A 15963-nucleotide genomic window follows, 5' to 3' on the forward strand; every position below is an offset into this window, starting at 1 on the left:
TTATAAAATCTAATTAAAATTTACATGAACCAATAAAATATGAAGTTGGAACGAGACTTGTTATTTCAGTGAAAACTAAGCTGAAAGTGTTGAAAATCATACGGATAAGGCGGTTGAACAGGTATGGTGGGGACAACTGTGAATATTATGGGGAGGAGATCCTAGAAATCTAGAAGCGATTTGCATTTAGATTGCTTCATAAATGTGTTTAAGTTTCTCCTACAGAAAAGCAGGTGAAGCATTCGGGGTGTGATTTAAGTAAGAAAGCCCGCATAGGGGTGCCTGGGTGGCTCAGGCAGTTGAGCAAAGGATTCTTGGTTTTGGCTCAGGTCACATCTCCTGACTCCTGGGTTTGGGCCTTGCATTGGGCTCTGCACTGACCGTGGGAAGCCTGCTTGGGAGTCCGGCTCCTTTTCTCTCTGCCCCTCCCCCACTCACACTCTGTCATTCTGTCTCAAAAATAAATAAATAAACACTCAAATAAAAAACAAAAAACAACGGGGCGCCTGGGAGGCTCAGTCGGTTGGGCGGCCGACTTCGGCTCATGATCTCGCGGTCCGTGAGTTCGAGCCCCGTGTCGGGCTCTGGGCTGATGGCTTGGAGCCTGGAGCCTGTTTCAGATTCTGTGTCTCCCTCTCTCTGCCCCTCCCCTGTTCATGCTCTGTCTCTCCCTGTCTCAAAAATGAATAAACGTTAAAAAAAATTTTAAAAGAAACCCAAAAAAACAAAAAACAAAAAACCAGTATTGAGGTCCCTGATCTCTGTTCCATGTGTTTTCTTTTCTTTTTTTATTTTATTTTATTTTATTTTATTTTATTTTATTTTATTTTATTTTAATTTTTATTTTAAAATATCTTTTATCAGCTCCACTTTTTTTTTTTTAATTCATTTTTTAGAGAGAGGGAGAGAGAGACAATCCCAGCCAGGCTCTCCACCATCCACACAGAGCCTGATGCAGGGCTTAAACACACAAACCATGGGATCATGACCTGAGCTGAAGTCAGAGGCTTAACTGAGCCACACAGACGCAGAGAATGTTAGGTAAAAGCATTATAATTCATTTGTGACATGGTTTAGTTAATTTCTATCATAAACAATGACATGAAAATTTTTTTTCCGAGGTTTACTCATTTATTTTCCATCCGTTCATTCATTCGCCTGTTATTCAACGAAGACATATGCACAGCACAAAGCGCTATGGTATGAATTACATATCGGTTGATAGATGCAAACAAATGACCTAGAGCTTTCTGCTTTAGATGTGGCTAGAGTGTTCTAGAGCAGCATTTCCAACCCTGCCCCTAGAGTGGAGTCACCTCTTAGAAGTTGTGAAAAATACTCATGCCTGGGCTCTGCCCCCATAGACTCTGATTCAATTTGTTGAGGGTCGGGTCTGGGCATAGGGCTTTTCAAAGAGCTCACCACCCAGTGCAGGACTGCATCGTCTGTGGGGACCTTTGAGCGACTGGCCATTTACTCACTTCCTCCAAATACACATGAATGAACTGTGGTATAAACCCAAACTACAACCAAGTCATCTTGAGGAGGGACTTTGTATGCTCTCATGACCAAAAAGTAGGTGACGGGTGCTGAACAATGATATTTTAAACCGAACACCTGCCTGACAATAGACAAGTCTGAAGGCGTCAGGAGCGGAAACTTGCTGACTGGCGCCAGAACAACATTACGTCCCTCCCAACCGACTTTCTCCGACTGAATTGTGTAAGGGGCAGATGTTTTTCATTGGGTCTTATCAAGAAAATGCAGGGCAATAATCAGGAGCCCTGACGAGAGTTGGTTTCATAGAGCATGTCCATGTGGAGAACATCTTCTCCCTTCTCACCGCCTTCCTCTCCCTCTCCCTCTGGACACCTGCGCTATTTTGCATGCCGGAGACTCTGTTGTTCTGATGATGCTTTCATCCTTTTGTCCACCCCCTTGTTCTCCTTGCCTGAGTTGGAGGCACCTGTGCTTCCGGATATATCCTAAAGCCACAGTGTTGTCGGTCTTGTGGCTCAGCACACCGAGCTCTCTGCCGTGTCAGGATTTCCTGTTCCCTCTCCTTTTCCTCATCGTGCTAGCCAGCGAGCTCCCGATCTTCATAGGTTTGCGGGGAACAATATAACGAGGAAACCGCAGACCTCTGGGCAAGCGGGGAGGGGCTGGAAACTGACTTCAGTCACCAGTGGTCAGTGACTTCATCCATCACGACCGTGTGATGAAACCTCCATAAAACCCCCAAAATGGCAGGATTCAGAGAACTTCTGGGTTGGTGAGCACTCAGAGAACACGGACACTCCTTGCCCTTTGCCCGTCCATTTGCCTTGTGTGTCTCTCCCACCTGGCTATTCCTGTGAGAGGCTCTAACAATTTCACACTGGATCTTAGCCAAAAAGCCGAGAAGCGATTCTAACAATTTCACTATCCCAAGGAGGGGATCGCTGGAACCTCCGCTTTGCAACTCTGACAACCTGCCCTTGGTGACCGGCATCCTGTGGGACTGAGCCCTTGACTTCCGGGCCGTGATGCTGTTATCTCCAGGGAGACAGTGTCCAGATCGGAGTGCATTTTAGGACACCCAGCTGGCGGCCAAGAATCGCTCGGTGTGGAGGAAAACCCCACGTGTCAGAATTGGTGACCGGAATCATTAGCTATTAATACAGATACTATGAAAGCGTTCACTTGTGGTAATATATATATATTTTTTTCCTGATGAGAATAAAATGAAACGTTGCTTGACGTGCCACTCCCCAGCACCGCCTCAAAATGTCCCAGATTTCTCTTAGACATTTTTTTATGTGGGCGCGCTATAAAGTTTGAGAGATAAAACTGAGAACCCCAGCAACCACGTGTTGCTTGATCTCATACAGTGTGCCTTGCTGGGCTCCGTGTTCCTGAGGGGGGTCAGTCACAGTGCTGGTGATGTCACTCCCACCACCTCTGCAGAGACCGGTGCGGTTCCAGTCAGGGACGCGTATGGTAGCAATTTGCATCATGCTGTGCTCTCCGAAACTTCTCTAATGTGTCCTTTTTTTTTTTTTTTTTTTTTTTTTTTCCCAGCAGCTCACTTCTAAAGTCTCGCGGCCCCCACGCTTGTTTTAAACTTCTCTCTCATTGCAGTCTGGGTCCCCGGAGAAAAGGAGGCACTCCTCAATCGAAGATTCCTGAGTGCTGCCCGCACCAGCTCTTTCTTTGGAAAGCGGTTTGGGATGTTGGCTCATAAAGAGCACAAAAATAAAAATAAAAACCACTGTTGTTCCTGTCCACTATATTCACAAAGGGGAATGGTACTGTTGCCCCACATACTGAATATTCATCAGAATTATGAGTCAAGGGCAATGCCGATCTGTTCGGAGCTCCGGCCTCTCTCTGTGGGTCTCAGTCCTGACAATTTTTCCAATGGCTTTTACGACATGGTACCTTCATGAATTTCGGGAATAGGAGTTTGTGTGGTCGTCCCTTTTGAAACATATCCCAGCGTCCCCGTGTATAGACCCGTGTATAGTCTTAGCAGAGTGCTTGTTAACACACACTTCCCAGTAACGGTATAAACCATGTGGTTTGACTAAACGTGGATGAAGCTGTGCTTTTAAGGGTCCTCAGCCACGCTACTTCATGGACTACATGGCCAGGCTCAGTATGAGGGTGAGAAACAGCGATCGTTACCATTGGTAAAGGTGACAAAGAATGCAGGGACAGTGGTCAGGATTCAAGTCAGTAACTGGAGTTGGATGAGATCTCAGAAGGTTAAAGACAAAAATCACCAAAAGGGAATACATGGCAGGCTCACTGGGCATATGTGCCAAAAACAGAACATGCTGCCTTCTAGGTCATGGTTTGAGTCCTGCCCAGCCCCTACCCCCACCCCGCCCCAGGTCATCGGCATTATCTCCATCATTGTCATTATCACTGAATTTCTCTCAAACCCAGAGAAGGGCTGTTGAGCAGGTGCATCCGTGCCTCGGATTGCTCTACACCCTGAGTTATTTAGAGCTTGTTAACGGTGTCATCCGGCTTTTAATTGGTCAGCTGTCAAAAAACGTGGAAAATACTGAATCATCTCCCCGAGCGAAATTGGGGCTTCTGAGCTTGAGGCGCATCCTACTGGGAAACAGTGGGGCTGGGACGAGTCAAAGGCCTCCCTCAATCCACTTACAGGTCTTCATGTCATCAGGGCGACTCACCTGTCACTGTCCATATGGTGCCCGAGGCAAAGGGTTAGTGCTGCTGATGGTGACATAGCCTACAGCGGTGGCTGCAGCAATTAGCTGGGAGTCACATTGTATTTGCAGTTTGTTTGGATGGATGGATGGACAGATGGATGGAAGGAAGAAGCTGCGGGTCAACATCAGTGTTTTGGTCAGACTTGGCAGATAAAGAAATAAAAATATGACCACAACTTTTATTTAAATTTCAGCTATTATAAGGGTGCCTGGGGGAGGGGGGTCAGTTGGTTGAGCGTCCGACTTCTGCACAGATCACGATCTCACGGTTCGTGGGTTCAAGCCCCACGTTGGGCTCTGTGCTGACAGCTCAGAGCCTGGAGCCTGCTTCGGACTCTGTGTCTCCCTCTCTCTCTGCCCCTCCCATGCTCATGTTCTCTCTCTCTCTGTCTCTCAATAATAAATAAACGTTAAAAAAATAATAATAAATAATCTTCAGTCTATGCGTCCTTGAATCTGTCCTTCTGTTTCTCAAGTCTTTCCTCCATAGAACTACATCCTGGAATCATAGACCACGTGAGCCTTACTCTCCTCTGCATTGCCATGCACTGTTTGCATCAGGCTTCCTCCAGCACTATCAGGCATAGGGACAGAAGAGGAAGGAATGATAAAGGGAATCCAGGAAAGTGATTTAAGGACGATCTTAAAAAAATGAACTCAGGGGCACCCGGGTGGCTCAATAGGTTAAATATCTGACTCTTGATTTAGGCTCAGGTCATGATCTCCTATATTCGTGAGACTGAGGCCCTTGTCGAGCTCTGCGCTGGCAGTGTAGAGCCTGCATGGGATTCTCTCTCTCCCCCTCTCTCTGCCCCTCTCCTGCTTGTGCATGCATGTGTACGTACTGGCTATCTCTCTCAAAATAAACATTAAAAAAAAATGAACTCAAATAATGGGCAGAAGTAAAAGGGTAAAGAAAAAAAAAAGTGTACGGAAAGTAGCAACATAAAGAAAATTTACAGAACAGAGAATGATACAGCAAAGCCCCAGAAGGTCTTAAAAGACGCAGAAAGGAAAAGGGAGAGATAGTACATCTCAATGCAAGGCATTATAACGGATGCCCCAGCCACTCCATTTCTGGTTATCATCCCAAAAGAAGGGAAACACGTCCACACAAATGTTCAAAGCAGCATTATTCATAATAACCCAAATCCAGAAATGACTCAAATAATCATCAACTGACAAATGGATAAACAAAATATGGTAAATCCATAGAATAGATTATACTCAATGATGAAATGGAGTAGGTATTGATCTACACAATAGGATGAATATTGAAAACAAAGCATCATGCTAAGTGAATGAAGTTAGCCCCATATTGTATTTGTCGTATTTTATACTTATGATGTTCATATGACATGTCCAGAATACCCAAATCCATAGAGATTGAAGGTAGGTTGGGAAATTAGAGCTGGGGTAGAGAGGCAATAGGGAATAACCCTTCAGGGGTATGGGATTTCTTCATGGGGCTGGTGAAAATATTCTCAAAGTAGACAGTGGTGGTGATTATACAACTCTGAAAATAGTAAAGACCACTGAAATTCACACTTCAAAATGGTGAATTTTATGGTATGTGAATTATATCTCAATAAGTCTGCTATTTTTTAAAGTTTATTTATGTTTTGATTTTGAGAGAGTGCGCACACATACGTTCACGTGAATGGGGGAGGGGCAGAGAGCAAGGGAGAGAGAAAACCCCAAGTACGTTCCATTCTGTCAGTGCAGAGCTCACCGTGGGTCTTGAACCTACAAACCATGAGATGGTGACCTGAGCCAAGATCAGAAGTCCGATGCTTAACCGACTGAGCCACCCAGGCTCTCTTCAATAAAGCTGTTATTACATAAAACCCATTGTATTATTTCTCTTCAAGTTTCCAAGGTCTTCGACATGGATGGGCCCTGGAAGTAGGCCTGAGGCATAGACAAAGGGGAAGGAAAAGAGGGAAAAAAGAAAGGTCGGGAGGAGTTTGATAGAGAAGAAAAAGGAGCAGAGGAAAGACTTCCAGTGAAGCTTGTTCAACTGCAAGGAACAGAGACTCCCGTTAACTCAACAGCAGGGTCCACTGGGAAAGGAACTCAGAGGAGACCTCGAAATGACAAAGCCCAAGGCACAAAGGCAGTTCTTGCGAACGGCTCTGCCATCATGGGGTTTCACGATGTTTCTATTTCTCTCTGTGTATCCGATCGATTTGTTCTCTAACATCTGACTTTCTCTGCCTTCTCCTAACTTCAGCCTACAGATAACGCCGACGTACAATGTTGCTTTCAAACGTGCCTCCACGTCACAGCATTCTCAAAACAATCGTTGCCCTCTGCTTCAGTGGCTGTATGATGCAGTCCCCACTTCCTGATTCGCCTGTTCTAAGACAAGATCCCAATTCGTTCACATCAGGTGTGCGAGTCAAAACCTGGATCATGGGATCAAGGGCAACTAGCCAGTCTACACTGACACTCTTTGAATCTTGGGACTATCCAGAAAAGAATCAGCATTCACGGGGAAGAGAACAGTGGGCGTAGCTGGTTCATAAAGGGGCACCGTAGATTGGAGGGAAGAGAGAGGGGAGAGAGTGAGAGAGGCATTTTGGTAAGGGATACTGTGGATGAGCAGCGGAAAACCTTCCGAGCACTCTAGGGAGAGGAGAGGTACATAGAAGGCTGTGTCAACGCCCCAACCAAATGAGAACCGTCCTTAGGAAATGTCAAGTTTTTGCTTCATCCACCATCACAGGAATATATTAGCCATGTTAGGGTATTAGTTTGGACCTAACCTCTGTATCTTTTGCCAGAAGATAGTTCTAAAGAGGCTGAATACAGTTTCTTCCCTCGTTTTTGGAAGACTCGAGATCTCCCTGTAAACATTCAAATAATTGTAAGACAACAAATAACAAGGTTTTGGAATGGAATCCAAGCAACTAGTATCCAGTATTTGCTAAAAAATAAAATTCTATCCCACATCTTACCTCACGGATAAGGGCCTGGCTAACATAATTATTGCATATAAAAACTCTACGCTTTCAATGAGACTCCTAGGTGTATACGCTAAGGAATTAGAAGTCGAGGCTCAAACAGATACTTGTGCAATAGTGTTAGCGTTATTCACAACAGCCAAAAGGTGGAAACAACCCAAACGTCCACCAAATGGACGAATGGATGCATACAACAAAATGTGTTATGTACAGATGATGGCATATCATTCTGCCTCATAAAAGGATTGAAATTAGGATATATGCTATACTATGGATAAATCTTGAAAACATTATGCCAAGGGAAAGAAGGCAAACACAAAGGGACTAATAGTGAATGATTCCACTTATACGACATACCTAGAAAGGCAAATTCAAAGACAGAAAGTAGGATAGAGATCACCAGAGGCTGGGGTGTTCTAGTCCATTTGGGCTGCTATAAGAAAACACCACAGAGTGGCTTATAACCCATAGAAATTTATTTTTTGCAGTTCTGGAGGCTACAAATCCAAAATCAGGATGTTACTAGTATGGTCAAGGGAGGGCCCTCTTCTCTGGCAGGTCACAGCCTTCTTGTATCCTCATACGGCGGGAGGGGCGAGGGAGCTCTCTGGGGACACACACACACACACACACACACACACACACACGAATAGGAAGAACAATAAAAACTATATATTGTGCATGAGTGCTTCTTGGTGAAGATAATTTCATTTTTCATGAAATTATTGCAGAGCTGTAATTCCCATTAGATCTTCTTACAGACATGTTGGGGTAGAAATGAGAATAAAGGTGTCTCATCCCCACGTGTATTTGCTTTGCTGCCCAGTGACCATGGCATGAAGCTACACAGGGTTTTTTTTTGACACACATACAATAACCCCCTCTAGTCTCATCAAAATATCAGGCCCTGCGTGGAATCTTGATAATTACATTACTGTTAAAACATCTAAATTGTTGCATACAGTTAACGTGTTCCCTTTAGAAAAAAAAAATTACTTGTTCCAGTTTTTCCACTATTTTTGTTTTTATATATCATAATGTTTGGGAGGCTTACCTGAAATTGTTCAAGATACACATTTTTAGTTATTAAAACAAGGAGCCGTGGGAATCAGGCAAAAGGTAGGGATTTCCTGTCTCTGCTCCCATCCCGGATTCTAGGCCATTACTTTCCTTTGAACGATGTGGTTTTCTTGTAATAAAAATGAAATGTAACTCACTTAGATATGGTTTCTGGCTCTTAACTGAAGAGGCTCTTTATGAAGAAGAAATAGTAGGAGCTTGAAATTTTAAAATAAAGGTTGGGAAGATATTGGAGCTCGCCTGTACAAAGTTCGTCAACTGCCCTCCGTAAGGGTTGACCCACATGGGCTTTTATGGTTGAGTGGACAGACGCAGACCTTTGAGAACTGGCAGGCTGGCCAAGATCTAATGCTTCTGGGAGCAGCAGAGCTTAAATACTCTAAATTTTCTTTTAATTTAATTTTTTAAAGTTTGTGTATGTATATATGTATGTATTTATTTTAAGCGAGAGCGAGGGAGAGAGAGAATCCTAAGCAGGCTCTGCTCTGTCAGCACAGAGCCCGACGCGGGGCTCAAACCTAAAAACCTTGAGATCGTGACTTGATCCCAAAGTCAGAAGCTTAACCGACTGAGCCACCCAGGCGCCCCTAAATTTGCTTTTAATTTTAATGGTGGTTATATTTATTACCTTTGTGTACACACTTCTGTTTTGCTGTTTGTGTTCTTCTGGAAACCTCTGGCGTGAAGTGAGCCTTCAGTAGCCCAACACCATTTTCCTTTTCTTTCTAGCTCCTTCTTCTCCTGCCCCCTTCCCCTCCACCCTGCCCACAGCCAGATAACACTTTCCTGCTGAGAAATTTTTAAAGTCACCACACAGCTCTAGCAAATGAGGGCTGTCAGAGTTTTTGGATGAGAAAATCTACTGCAGCTCACACAGATCTAGGCGTTGATCGTGGTTAATTGACAGCCGGAAGGACTTGGTCTCCTGGCGGAGTTAGAGGGAGGGGGCGAGCCCTGTGGGTTTCATTTGGGCAGAGATAAAACAGGTTTTTATTCAGTACTCATGGAGAGAGCGTAATTAACCTTTTAGAAGTTTAAGGATGATCAAATTGTTATTCATTTTGCAAATGAGAAGAGAGAGCTTCCCTTCCTGCCAGCAAAATGCCAGTGCCGATTTCAAGGTCACTGGATGATCTCTTTGAGGGAAAAGAAAGCAATAAACACATACACACATGCGCGCACGCACTCACACACACACACACACACACACACACCACCCCCCAACCCACAGATTTAGAAATGTCACCACGAAAACGTTCAGGAATGAAAAAGAACAAATGTTCTTTTCTATCAAGCTCCACAGTGAAAATGAGAGCTAATGTTTGCTGCACATTCACAAGGGCCTACTGGATTGGAATGGTGCTACCCTTGTCAGAGAAAACAGAATATATGACTCCAGCTGGTAACTCCTATGCTCCGGTATGTTCTGATGTTTATTTAGAGGATGGGGGAAGGGGTTTTTGACGTCCAGGCATGTTTTAAAGATGGCGTGCATCACGTTGCTACCACATGAGAACTCTGTGGCATAAATAATGAACTCTGCTGCTTCAAGATTTTTTTTTAAAAGGATTTAGCCAAGTCTATGCATGAAAGGAAGTGGTTTTCACCAGGCATCACGCTTTAAAGATGACTATGTTTGTTATGTGAATGACCTTATTTTGCAGCTATGGGCTTTGCCACATCACAGGCAACACTATTCACGAGTGCTTAGGAAAAGAACACTCTGTGGCAGTTCTCTTCGAAAGAAAGAAAGAAAGAAAGAAAGAAAGAAAGAAAGAAAGAAAGAAAGAAAGAAAGAAAGAAAGAAAGAAAAGAAGAAAGAAAACTCAAAACTGTGATAATTTCAAACATACAGAAAAACTGCAATGATACTACAAAGAACATATAACAGTACAAAGTATGCCTTTAAGCAGATTCCCTAGTTTTTAACATTTTTGTCATTTGCTTTAATATTCTTGGGGCGCCTGGGTGGCTCAGTCGGTTAAGCGGCCGACTTCGGCTCAGGTCATGATCTCGCAGTTTGTGAGTTCGAGCCCCGCATCGGGCTCTGTGCTGACAGCTCAGAGCCTGGAGCCCGCTTCCGATTCTGTGTCTCCCTTTCTCTCTGACCCTCCCCCATTCATGCTCTGTCTCTCTCTGTCTCAAAAATAAATAAACGTTAAAAAAAATTTAATATTCTTTCCCCCCTCTATATATTATGTAGAAATTTTCCTTCTCTTTATATATATATATATACTTGATATATAATTATATATATATATAATTATATATACATGTACCTACTATATAAGCTATTTATATATTTACTCTATTGCATAATGAGGATGAGTTAAAGCCACCCATTAGACATACATATGCATATAATTATTGTATGATTCATTTTCCTGAACCATTGAAGAACACAGGGCAGACAGAGTGTCTCCTTACCCTTAAATACCGCATTGTGTATTTCCTAAGAAGAGGGGTATTTATTCACATACCAATGATACAATGGTCAAAATGAGGAAGTTGAACACTGATATAAGACCATTATCTAATCTACAGATCTTTATTCAAATTCTCCCAATGGCCCCAGTGATGCCTTTGTAGTAAATTACCCCCCAGTTCCGAATCTAGTTTCGGATCTTGCATTTTACTTAGTTATGATTCATCTGGAATGTGTCCTTAATCTTGCCTTGTCCTTCATGATATTGTTTTGAAGAGCACAGATCAAAAATTGGGAAGACGGAAAACAAAAGAGCACAGACCATTTGTTTTGTCGAATATCTCTCCGTGTGGGTTTATCTGAGGTTGCGGTAGAACAAGATTCAGGATATTCATTCAACCCTTTGAATTCATAATAACAAACTCATAGAGAATTTCTTGTCGGGTAAGTGGTGTGGGGTATTGTGTCCTCTTCCCGTGATGCTGTTCGTCTCGTCCTTGGTGATCCTAAATTGGGTAAGGCGGTCCTTGCCAGGGTCTTCCATTGTTTACTTGCTCTTTTCCCTTTTACGATTAATTAGTAAATTGTGGGGAGAGTCTCTTTTTCTTTGTGGGCTTTGCCGTAAGGAAAACAAGCTGCGGGGAGCTGTTCCCAGGTATTTTAAGAGGAGGCTAGATAAGATTTCTTAAATGGTTTAGAAAATATGTTGACTAAACATAACTGGATTTTGTTTTTTTTCCCTCTGTGGTGTATAACCCTGTACGGAATCAATCAGGACTCTTCCCCTTCTACGGCCTCATCCGAAACTCAAAACTCATTATTTGCTGACAAAATAATCAGGGAACTCTCCTCCTCCCCGCAGCACTTTTTGAGAAGGAATGTGACCGGTATGCAAAGGAAATATTCAAATGGAGTAGGAATGAGAGATGAGGGGGAAACCCATAAATGCTAAGAGCATAATAATGATGGGTTACAAGGTCTTCCCACGTAAATTAGAGGTGCACAGACTCTGCTTAGCCCTTTCAACCGATACAGGTCCTAAGTCATTCATTTCTCCCCATCACATTACTCTTACTTCCTTCTATTGTTTTCCGTTCCAATGGGAACCGTGGCATCTTCCTGCAGGAAACACGCTCAGTTAAGCTGACACAAGGTTTATTATCAGTTTCCTCAAATTGTCTTAGTCATATTGTTGAGAACATTTTAAAAAGTAAATAGTCTCGGGGCGCCTGGGGGGTTCGGTTGGTTAAGTATCCAACTCTTGATTTCGGCTCAGGTCGCGATCGCGTGGTTTGTGGATTTGAGTCCCGCACTGGGCTCTGTGCTGACAGCACGGAGCCTGCTTGGGATTCTCTCTCTTCCCCTCTCCCTGCCCCAAATAAATAAACAAACTTAAAAAAAAAAAAAGTAGTCTTACAGAGATGTTGGAAGATGAAAAAATAAAGTTGATTTGCTAACGGAAGACATGTGTGGGTGTGTGATCTACACTGTGGATCAAACTCAGTGCTGAGGAGAAACACAACCCCTCGGGGCACTGAGACCTAAGAGAAGTTGCCCAGCAGGTCCTCACGAAAAACACACTTGATAAAGAATTCCAGAACGGCCCGTGGCAGCAGCCCTACAGGAAAGCAGCAAATGAGTTACAGGGCTGTTTCTTACGAGGTCTCCTCAGTGTGGCTGGGTGCCTGATGTCAAAGCACAGTGGGTAAAAAGAAATCAGAGCCAGTGACAATGCTCTCTGTAGTGTGGTTTCCTCCAAGGTTAACTTGCAGACTATCTAAAGCAGTATCTCCAAATGTCCTTTTTATCTTCCTCAGCCACGTCCTCGGATCTGTCAGATGGGAATGATAAAGCTTTCTCATCGATGGCGGTGAGGGTTGCGTGAGGTAAACCGATGGGAACCACAAAATACAAAGCCGGTAAATGTTAGGAGAAGAAATTAACAAATGGAAGTTATTATTCTTCTTCTTGTTTTTCAGGGGTGAAAAAAAGACTGAATGAATTATCAAGGCTCCAAAGAGAACATGTCCACAGGAATTTAGCTGGATTTTTTTTTTTTAAGCTGGAAAATTTTTAAGCAGTTTTACTACTCCATGCCAAGACCCATGCCATGAGAAATGATCTTTGTAAATGATCTAGCAAATGTCTAGTTTTGTGTGATTCATCTTTCTAGTAAACCAGGAAAGGCAGCATATAAAATATGTCCCTAGATGACTTAGAACGCTTGCTGTTCAGGATTCTTAGCTATAACCCAGTTATGTTTCTGCTTGGGCGCTGGAAAAGCACACAATTTTCAGTGGTTCTCAAAGTGTGGCAATGAAACAGCCAGCATCAGCACCATCTGGGAACTTGTTAGATATGCAAAATCTCAGCCCTATCCTGGATCTACTGAATCAGAAGCTGGGGGTGGGGACTCGGCAGTTTGCATTCTAACAACCCCTGCAGACGATTTGATGTTGGCTAACGTTTGAGAATGCCTGGTCTTGCGTTGTAACTAAATAATCATCTATTAAAGCTTCTCTCAGACTATGAGGCCCCTGCCCCCAAATCCCATTGTCACGTGGAAGGATATTTAGTTTTCCTTCACTATGGAGAAGTAGGAGGCACCGCATCCGGTTTATGAGAGTGATATTATGAAGGTCTGTTATTAAACTCAAGGTTACAATGACGGGGGATCAGACTACATGTACCCTTAATTTATCCCGGTGGAAAGTATTGTAACTCTTGACTCGGCCTTTGATATTGGCTTGGCTTAAAACTGGTTTCTATTTACAGATTAAAGGCTGAGGGACACTCAGTGAAGCTGTACGTGATTCTATAAAAATACCCTTCGTGTATATCAGAACAGCAGTACTCAACCAACTTTTCCCTGTGTGCTGGGCAAAGACACTGAGATGTCGCGCATGTGCTGAGAGGAACAGAGGAAGTGTAGGTCTGATCTGCGTGTAATGCTGATGCTTGAGCTGTAATTGGGCTCCTTTCTCTTCCAAGGAGCAAGGCATAGTGAAACACAGTCACGAGTGTGCTATATTGTAAGATAACTCTGGAATCCCAACTGATTTACATTTTTTAAAAATTTTATTTCAGAGAGAGAGAGAGAGCGAGAGTGTGTGTATGTGTACATGCGGGGGAGAGGTAGAGGGAAAATCTTAAGCAGTCTCCAAGCTCAACATGGGCTGATGCAAGCTTAATCCCACAACCCTGGGATCCCGACCTGAGCCGAAATCCAGAGTCAGAGGCTCGACCAGCTGAGCCTCAGGGGCCCCTCATTTACATCTTTTAAAATGTTTATTTCTTTATTTTGAGAGAGAGGAGCGGGGTGTGTGCACATGAGCAGGGGAGAGGCAGAGAGGGGGAGAGAGAGAGAGAGAGAGAGAGAGAGAGAGAACGAATCCCGAGCAGGTTCCACGCATCAGCACAGGGTCTGATGCAGGGTTCGAACCCACAAACCGTGAGATCATGATCTGAACTGAAATGAAGAGTCAGACACTTAACCTGCTGAGCTATCCAGACGCCCCTCTACATGTTTATTAATTGACTCCTTTGTAACCTCTGGTACTTTATTAAGAGTAACAAATTTCTAGCAGCACCCACATAAACCAACATCACTTTGTAGAACTTCGCCAGTGCACTTAGGCACAAACGGGGTCTGAGCAGCAAGGTACAGACCTTATTGTGAGTAATTTTTTTTTATTTATCAGATGCTCAGTCTTCATGTGCGTATATTCAGGTTGCTAAGTACTGGAGAGGACGCAGAATTCAGATTCCCACATAGAGACAGGGGAGGAAAATGAACACTTTTTCTCATGTGCGGTGAATATTTAAAACGAAGAACATGCTAACCAGAGAGAAGAAGGAGGAAAAAGTGGGGGTGGGGGAGGAAGGGGTAATATTTGCAATTTTCACAAAAGGCAAATCATTCTGTCATCCCAAGGAACCTGGTTCCCCCTGCACACCCCGGAGTCAAACTGCCGCGGTCGAGAATAAAAACGCAGATGGTAATGACCGTGTATACATGGGTGCCTCATCAGGTGCACGCTTTTTTTTTTATAGTTTTTTTTTTTTAACGTTTATTTATTTTTGAGACAGAGAGAGACAGAGCACGAATGGGGGAGGGTCAGAGAGAGGGAGACACAGAATCTGAAACAGGCTCCAGGCTCCGAGCTGTCAGCCCAGAGCCCGACATGGGGCTCGAACTCACGGACGGCGAGATCGTGACCTGAGCCGAAGTCGGCCGCTTAACCGACTGAGCCACCCAGGCACCCCAGGTGCACGCTTTAAAGACAGATCTTGAACCATAATGTCGGGCAGCATGGGAAAAAGTGGGTAACTCCCTAAATCTAATTGCCTTTCAGTTTAGGCTAAACGTTCAATAGTAAATTTTAGGAAACAACAGCTTACTTTTAGTTCCAAATTTGGCTCATTTAGCTAAATGTCATATCTATTTCAAAAAGGAAGAATGAACGACTGGCTATCTTCAAACTTGCAGGAGGCTTTTAAGGTTTTCCATTTTTAAAACTTATTTAGTTTTTACAATATGAAAATTATAGACAGAGTGACATTTAAACCTTTGCTTTTCATAGCATTTCACACTTAGACCATTTTAAAAGACAGCTATTAACATTTACAAAAATCTTTCAGAAACCAAATGTTCCAACATGCAGAATTCCAATTATACTGTGTAAGAGGGTTATCAACCATTCTTCTACAAGAATACTTTGAAGTGTCTGGTATTAAACCAAGAGCTAAAATGTCAGTTGCACATAGACAATAAATTAGGGTTTATAAAATCTTGTAAGATTTATTTAATATTACAATTTTGACCTTTAGGCTGTCCTCACCATAGCTTACTTAACTTTCTCTCTCTCTTTCTCTCCCTCCCTCTCTCCCTCTTATCCCTGAAATCTTACTTGAATGTTAAACAAAGCTTGTGATGCAAGTTACAAGAAGTTATGTGGCTCGTTCACGCTCTGGGTAAACTCCCCCGTGCCTCCCGGCTCCTCTTGGTTGGGGTCCGGGAATCCTGGGAGGCATTGCCCACTTCTCCACACAACACACTAGTGGGGTCATCCCTGGAATGTTAACCCCTCGAGTGGAATGTTAACAGCAGGCCGCCTCTTCCAGGAGCAGGAAGTCCGTCTACCTCTTTCAGGACTGATGCTTTGAAAATAAGCCCGAGGAGGTAAGGACCCCACTCAGACTTCCAAACTATTTAGCCAGAGAGATAAAAGGCAGTGGTGTTTACATTTATTGTGCTCACCATTCGGGA

The sequence above is a fragment of the Panthera tigris genome, chromosome A1 (assembly GCF_018350195.1).
Source record: "Panthera tigris isolate Pti1 chromosome A1, P.tigris_Pti1_mat1.1, whole genome shotgun sequence".
Classification (NCBI taxonomy): Eukaryota; Metazoa; Chordata; class Mammalia; order Carnivora; family Felidae; genus Panthera; species Panthera tigris.